Raw genomic sequence first — 7,611 nt, forward strand, 5'->3', positions numbered from 1 at the left:
GCCGGACCCGATTCTATTTATCGGTATTCTAAAACCAACTAGTATTCCAAAAAACAATATGGAACTTCAATGGGGGAAAATGACACGACAAATGGGGTACATTTAAACAAGCACATTTATTTACTACACACGTATACAGGCAAGGAATTCAAAAACACGCATGCAGTTGCTTTACGAAGACTGCGGGACGGGACAAAGACATGAGCAAGGCGAAAACACGACAACCGACTATTGTTTATCATTAATGTACACTTAAGCAGGTTTTACTTAACGGACCCGGCGTCACAACATGCATTCAAAGAAACACCCCAGGAAAAAGACCACCCTCATAGACAAGGGAGTCAGACTGGGCCCGTGGGCCTTTATACCATGGGGCTTTGGTGACCGAAAGGGCCCCACGAGACCGTTGCATGTTACCTGCACCCTCGTGGTGCCTTGCTGGGGCGAGTTGCGACGTCCCGTCCCCACGGCAGGTAGCATAGCCGCGGTTGCGCCCAGGCCTTGCCAAGCAGCAGGGGAGCTCTCTCCGGCTCTCCCCACACGCACGCGCAGGTTCGCGCAACACAGCAGCGTTGCTCCTCCAGCCCGCGTATCCTTTGTGATGCCCGGACCTCCAGCGACCGACCAGTCCAAGCTCCTGACTCGGACACGAGCCCAGATCCTCATGCAGCTCCGGCAGAAGCAGCACAGCTCCTTCCATGGCGTCCAGCGGCAGCAACAACACCAGCAATGACAGAGCGAGATTCAGCAACGACCGAGGGAGATTCTCCTCAGCACAACTCCAGAGAGAGATTCAGCGACGACAGCAAGAGAGTGGCAGCAACCCCAGAGAGAGAGAGAACGAATGCTCCGTGCGTGCTTTTTATTACCCACGCTCCGCCCCTCCGCTCTCGCCCTGCCCTCCTTCCAGAACCTGCGGGAAGCTTCCAGAACATGCGCGAACCTTCTCAAAGGAAGCGTTTTCCCACCAAATCGGGGACGCTCCCTTGCCGCTGTATTTGTCTTCTTCCACACGCCGGGTGGAATTCACCGTGGAGACGCCATTCGTCTGGGGTAGGGGGGGAATGGGGGCCGCCTGCTTTCCCTCGACGAAGGCCAGGCCTCTGGCAACCGTGTGCCAAGGTGGAAACGCGGTGGTGCAGTTATGAGGGTTGTGGTTAAGGTGGTTGTGTGAAGCGGTTGGTCCAAAATAACGATAGTAAAGAAAAACGGCTACGTGAAGATCACAGCCCTGTCCACATGGATAATTCCCATTAAACAACGGTGGGGAAATCTTCCTGAACACGGACTTATTGGCATAACTAACAAAGGACCTATATGGTGTTGTGCGAATTTCCACAACCGTAACAATATATAACATAAAACCGTACATTTTTGGCCTTAGTTAAATGTTTTCTAACCCTTAGATCATGATGGGATGGATATGGTAAATAAACTGTTTGATGTTGCCATGGTGACCACAAAGATGCTACCATAATGGGTACTGTAACGTTTTGATAAACATGTTTTTTCTGCTAATATCACATTGATTACCATTACGTTTCAGATATTCTGATGACAACAGGAGTCTAAAGTTGGAATAACATGATGTGACGAGTACAGAGCATTCTTTCCCTCCCTAAAATTGTCAACATTAATACTTAATTAATATTTTCTTTCTTTGTTTTAATCTCGAGCTAAACCATGGAGCAGGGCTGTGTCGTTAAGTTCCGGTATGGCACTGAGTGTGATGCGAAGACATCGCTCTCAGAGACTACTGGTGTGGCACGAATAGAAACGATTATCAATGCGAGAAAAGTTTATGGGGACACCTTGCATGTGGAACTTGAAACACAGCTTGCTGAAAATGAGAACTTGAAGATCTACTTCCATAGAAACTGCGTGTCTCGGTATACATCAAAAACCAACCTTGCCAAGTCTAAGAATAATGAGGGTGCCCCTCCAGCCAAAAGATTACGACGGTCATCGTCAGTGTTTGACTTCAAGCTTCATTGCCTGTACTGTGACAAAGCCTGTGAAATAAACAAGGATCCAAAGAATCCTCAAAGATGGAGACCAGCCTTCCTGTGTTGTTCAACCCATACTGAGTATGGTGGTAAGCCCTACAAAGAATATCTTCTTGACAAATGTAATTCGCGTAACAACCACTTGGCAAATGAAGTCCAAAGTCGCATTGAAGGTGCCGTCAGTGACTTGCATGCAGTTGACGGTCGTTATCACAAGGACTGCATGAGCTTGTTCTCACTAGAAGTGACCCTGTGCCAGCTGAGATTAATAGTGGTGTCATCATCAAGTGCCAGGACATGAAAACAATGCAGAAGGAGGCGGATACCATGATTGTTCGACAAGTAGCAGAGGTGAAGGCTAAGAAAGTGCTTGTGGTTGCAGACGACACTGATATCTTTGTTCTTCTGCTTCACTTCTGTTGCCAAGGTGGCATACCAGCTTCAACCTCTGTCTTGATGGTTTCGCCAATTCATGGTCGTGCAGTGATTGATATCAATGCCACCGTTGACCAGCATCGTGAAATCATCCCAGACCTGTTAGCAACACATGCACTCACTGGTTGCGATACAGTGGCAACATACTTCGGAATTGGAAAGGCTGTGGCACTCAGAGTCCTGAGAGCTGGCGTTCATGCCCTAAGCTATATAGGTGACACAAGTCGCATTCTGTCGGAGGTCACCTCACAGGCAACACCATTCACTCTGGCCTGTTATGGCCAGACTAAATGTACGTCATTGACAGAGGCACGCCAGAAAATGTGGGTAAGCAAAGTGGGCCGGAGTGTGGTTGGTGCACCAAAGCTGGCTACCTTGCCTCCAACAAATGAGGCATTCAAGGAAAATGTGGCCTGCGTTCACCTTCAGGTAGCAGTCTGGAGGAATGCACTGCAACCAGATCCACCTAGAATGCATCCAACAGCATTTGGATGGTCACGGGAAGATGGCTCCAAAACATTTTCCCAACAACTCTTTCCAGTGACATCCCCCTAGCACCAGATGATTTACTGAAACTCGTCAAATGTTCTTGCAGTAGTGAGATCCCATGCAAGACACAAAGATGTGGTTGCAACAGTGCAAACCTTGCCTGCTCAGTGTTCTGTGCATGTCAGGATGGCCAGAGTTGTTTCAACGAAAGAACAAAGCAGGTTCTACAGGCAGACGACGATGACGAAAATGACTAGATGTCTCTCAACTGAACCCAGGGACGTATACACATCTGTTTCCATCTGCAAATACCCAATGACCCATTGTGTCAGAACATTAATTTTGTGACACCACTCGAAACTGAAATGCCTGCAAGCCAAATCTTGAACCTGTGCAGATAATGAGGGCTAAGATACATGTAGATACATCTTGACTCCTCTGACAGCTGAAGATAGATTGTTTTCTAACATGAACATTCGTGTGTGCTCACGTAGTTTCTTTAATGGTAGTTGTCACCGACATGTAATCTATGGTATTCTCGATGCAATTCCATTTTTGATATTCCTTGCAATCTCTGTGGTCAATTTGGTAGCATTTCCTGCGGTCATCTTGTATGGCCCTAAATGATAATATCCAGGAACAAATCGTACTGCTCTTTGTTGTTCATCTTTGTTGTTTAGTTTCGGCCATCAAAGCGGTTGTTTTGGAAGCTATTTGAGGTGGTTACCATGGCAACAGAAAATCTTAAACTCATTCATCCTTTTTTATCTAATTTATTGTCGTCAATGTTATATTGCTAGGAAATACAAAGAATGTTCTATTCATGTTATCTTGGACGTTATGGTAGTTTTGTCATTTTTACCGCCTTTATGATAGCCATATTGCTTATTTATCATAGCAACAGTACATCCAATACTTCTCAAACCCTTTCTATTGAATCCATTTGACACAAAAACATATATCTTGGCCAAAACATCATTGCTTTATGGCAGAAAACATACAAATAATCGGCATTTTCGAATTTTAGTCCTTTGTGGCAGCTATCTTGGAAACCATCTTGAATATTTAAAATTACTCAAGGGTGACAGGTCCACACCACCCGAGATCTCATTATATACACCCCAAAGATGAATCATCAGCAGAGAAAAAAAAAACTATATCAGAGAATTAGGGGTCACTCCCCTTGGCTGCCGGACTAACCTGTCCATAGAGGCCACCTTTGTGAAGAGAACGGGATATTGTTGATTAATGAACACTGACTCTCATCTCAGACATAGAGCCTTGCAGATCTTTCAAAGTCATTGCTGGATTTACAGGGACATCCCAAACCAGTTTCAATTTGGAAGGTCAACCTGATCTGGGTAGAGTCTCGGTGGTATGATACGTCTTCCCCTTCTTAATGATAGATTTCACCGCACTCAAAGGAATAATGAGTGATTTTGATATGTTCTTACAACCCTCTCCTGAACGGTGCTTCTCCACCATTTTATGTCTGACTTCTTTGGAAAGCTCCTTGGTCTTCATGGTGACCAAGTGAGTTTCACCTTTAAAACTCGTAAGATATGTGAGGGAGCTTAATTTTTAAGTTAAACGACTGATTACATTCAAGTGAAGCCTCTACACTTATTCTGTAACCTTTCAAACCAATCATTTGTTGCTGAGTGATTTTGGGTTAATTCGACAAAGTGTTTGAATACATTCAAAAATGGAGAATCATCTGATTTTCTCTGTTAATTTAACTTGTTCACATTTTATGTAATTAAAAAAAAAGTTTTATCACTTTGGAGTAGTTTGTGAAGACTCTATATATTAAGTTTGATTTGAAAGCATCATGAAATAAGCTCCAGTGGCTTCAAAATGTGAAAACTTTGGTCAGGGGTGAATACTGTACTTTTGCAGGCCACTGTACATTCACATCTCAGGCAGGTCTGTGGCCTCTCTGTATTCGACCACCTCCTTTTCGGTCTGGCCCCCTCTGACCTCTCTTCGCTTTGTCCCTCCCAGATTTCTGTCGGGTACACATGGTCTGCCAGTAATCCTCTCGTTAAACTCCCAAAAACCAGGCTCACTTGTATTCTCCATTCATTTATTCCTCTTTTCTTCCCCCTGTGTAACCAACTTCCCCAATCTGTTCAGTCCCATTCTTTCCTCCAGAGCTTCAAGACAGGTTTTCAGCACTACCTCTGGTCATCCCACATCCATACTGATGTTCTCTTCTCTCACCTCTTTTGTTTGTTAGTTGATTTGTTCCCTTTCTGTTTCATCCCCGTTTCCCCCTTCCTTGTCTTGTTGTGTTTCATTCAGCTTGTTCATCCCATGTGTTTTTCTCTCTGCTCCCCCTCCCCTTGATCTCTCACCTCTCTTCTGCTGTCGGTGTTCCCCCTTACCATTCCGTTCTGCTCGAGCTCTTGCATGAGCCTCGACCATGCATACAAAAAAAAAAAACAATTTGGAACGTGATATAAATCAACAATGAATGGTGACCTGTTTTTGTGACACAAGCATTTAAGAGCAACAAGTGGCAAGGGAATGAGTCAAAACTAACCTTTATTAGTCCGTTTATCAAAGTCATGTTGCAGGAGTGAAAATAAAGAAGCCATCAAGAGACATTAGGATTGGGACTGAAACGGGGTATGGGAATGGTCTATACAGAGAGAGAGAGAAAGAGAAAGAGAAAGAGAAAGAGAAAGAGAAAGAGAAAGAGAAAGAGAAAGAGAAAGAGAAAGAGTCTGAAGAATTCCTTCAATTTAATGACTGCCTGATTCATTGGCCATCCGGATTATTGGAACAGTCCATCATCGAGGTTTCAACCCTTCAATCCAGAACCCCCCTGAACAGCGGGTCTACAAACATTATTCGTGGCCAAAGGCCATCCAACCTGGAAGAGAGAGGATGGTGGGGGGGGGTTGGGTGGGTGAGAGGATGAGGAGAGATGGAGATAGAAGGCGAGAGAGAGAGAGAGAGAGAGAGAGAGAGAGAGAGAGAGAGAGAGAGAGAGAGAGAGAGAGAGAGAGAGAGAGAGAGAGAGAGAGAGAGAGAGAGAGAGAGAGAGAGAGACCCCTTCTCTCCACCACAGCAGTGCTGGAATGGACACCCTGTGTTTATGAGCACCTTTCACCTATAACCTCATTGTCCTCGCTCTAGGAGCTCATGACACTTTGTATTCGGTCCTATGGCCTGTTACACAGATGCTACAAGGTGGAGTTACAAAGTCCCAAGAATGTACACTGACATATAGCATTGTCAAGGTTTTGAGAAACATCACTGGTCACGTCCAAACTAAATGCTATACATCATCATAGACCATCTGAGCGACTTTACATTTTCATCATGATTCATACCCTTCATGATAGCAGCTGCTTTCAATCACTGGAAATGGTATTTAGACCACTCCATTGTTCAGTTGATGTAATGACTGTTTCTATTACCTATTATCAGAATAAATTTCATTTCAAAAGCACAACTCGATTCAGAACTGTTTTCCATCACCCACCAATTACATCTTTCCTTCCTGATTAAAAAATGTCTTCACCACAAAAAAATTACAAATGAATATCAAATATCTACCGAATACCACAACGTAATTCATTATATACCAAAGCATCAAACACAGAGTTCCTGGAAAATATACTTGAGATGAGTGTTTTTTTTTTTCTGACCGTTTTTTTTTTTACATTTTTTCTGTAAAATCCTTTACCTCTGTGGAGTCACCAAATTTGGACACCGCAAGATACAAACACACATGTTATAAGATAGACAGAGAGAGAGAGAGAGAGAGAGAGAGAGAGAGAGAGAGAGAGAGAGAGAGAGAGAGAGAGAGAGAGAGAGAGAGAGAGAGAGAGAGAGTGGCAGGAGAGCATAAGGCTTTGCAAGATTTTGAATTTACAATGCCATTGCATGTGTGTATCTGAAAAGATGAGTGAGTGTGACAGCTTGTTTGTGTCTTTACCTGATACCTTGTCCATTGGAACAAAATTTCAGTAGCCATGCAAAGGCTGCGGGAAATCAGATTGCCAGCTCTTCCTTATAGCATTGGGAAGTTCCAAAAGGTGGCAAATAGAGATGTTCCGGTGTGACAGTGTCCCACAGGGAATCAGGTTGAAAGTGTTTGTGGCAGAAACTCATCAAATTGTGAATGATGATGTGGCTAGCTCAGATGACCCTGCAAACGAATGCCCACTGTGCCAGAAGCCCTTTGGCACTAATTGTGGTCTGGACTAGTTCACAGCCCAGCGCAAATGAAGACTTCAATGTCACACAGTGACAAAATGGCAGTAACGATTAACAAGTGACCAGTAACAAGCTTGCTGGTACCTGTGACTACAAAAAATGTAAATAGGTTACTGTATAATCGGGTTCATGGCTTAGCTGTGACGCGACCGACCGGTATCGTAGACTTCACCTGCACGCCTTTTTGCCCATGTTTCAACTGTCAACCACCCACATTTGCATTGAATGTGAGTGCGGAAGACTGGAAAAAAAGGAAGAGCAGAGGCAAAGAGCCAATGAGAAAGCAACACCTCTAACCGGAGCATGTCCATTCTGCTCTGCGATGAAGCCTGATCAGTGGAATATATATATATGTATATATATATATATATATATATATATATATATATATATATATATATATATATATATATATATATATATATATATATATATATATATGAAACGAACA

General features: G+C 43.8%; 1 pseudogene; it reads left to right on the forward strand.

Moving 5' to 3' along the window:
• Positions 1–1,683: 1,683 nt before the first annotated feature.
• LOC147024579 (uncharacterized) lies at positions 1,684–3,750 on the forward strand (annotated as a pseudogene).
• The last annotated feature ends 3,861 nt before the right edge of the window (positions 3,751–7,611 follow it).

This window comes from Eptatretus burgeri, chromosome 6 (assembly GCF_056783735.1).
Source record: "Eptatretus burgeri isolate ZD-2024b chromosome 6, Ebu_testis_v1, whole genome shotgun sequence".
Classification (NCBI taxonomy): Eukaryota; Metazoa; Chordata; class Myxini; order Myxiniformes; family Myxinidae; genus Eptatretus; species Eptatretus burgeri.